This window comes from Grammomys surdaster, unplaced genomic scaffold (genome assembly GCF_004785775.1).
Source record: "Grammomys surdaster isolate TR1022 unplaced genomic scaffold, NIH_TR_1.0 185, whole genome shotgun sequence".
Classification (NCBI taxonomy): Eukaryota; Metazoa; Chordata; class Mammalia; order Rodentia; family Muridae; genus Grammomys; species Grammomys surdaster.
The window spans coordinates 10,089,271-10,090,161 of record NW_021604630.1 but is presented as its reverse complement, the minus strand read 5'-3'; positions in this window follow the sequence as shown (position 1 = coordinate 10,090,161).

The window sequence follows — 891 nt, the reverse complement described above, 5'->3', positions numbered from 1 at the left end:
AGATAAATCCTCACGAAGTCGTTTCTGTGGAGTATGTTATCACCAAAATGAGAAGAGTTGAGTAGTGATTAACTAGCAGGTAAGAACACTTGTTGCTCTTGCTTAGGACTAGGGTTAGGTTCCCAGCACCAACATGGCAGCTGGCAATCATCTGCAGCTCCAGTCTCAGATTTGACTCTTCTGGCTTCTGCAGGCACCAGGCATGCACGTGGTACATACCTGCCTACAAAATGTATGTGTGCATACAAGACAGGCATACATAGAAAATTATAATTTTTTAAAAAATAAAAAGAAGCCAGGTAGTAGTGGCACACGCCTTTAATCCCAGGACTTAAGAGGCAGAGGCTTGGGATCTCTGAGTTTGAGGCTAGCCTGACCTACAGAGAGAGTTCCAGGACAGCCAAGGCAACAGAGAAATCCTGTCTCTTAAAAAGAAAAAGATAATAATAGAAATAAATAAATAAATAAATAAATAAAATATAACAAATATAACCCTGATCCAGAAATGGATACCAAGTCTCCAAGAAACTAAATGACTTGCTAAAAATTACAGTTAAGAGACAAATGAGGTGCCAGGCAGTCGCACGCCTTTAATCCCAGCACTTGGGAGGCAGAGGCAGGTGGATTTCTGAGTTCGAGGCCAGCCTGGTTTACAGAGTGAGTTCCAGGACAGCCAGGGCTATACAGAGAAACCCTGTCTCAAAAAACAAAACAAAACAGAGAGGGAGACAAATGAGGTCCTCTGGGCAGCCCAGTAGAGCTGACTCTGGTGGCAGGGAAGCCCATGAGCCATCCCTGAGGGGAAGAGTGAGGAAAAGCTGGGCCTGCCACTTGTCTGCAGTGCGGTAGTGTGGGCCAGGGAGAGATGTCTCCCCAGCTCCTTGGCAGGCT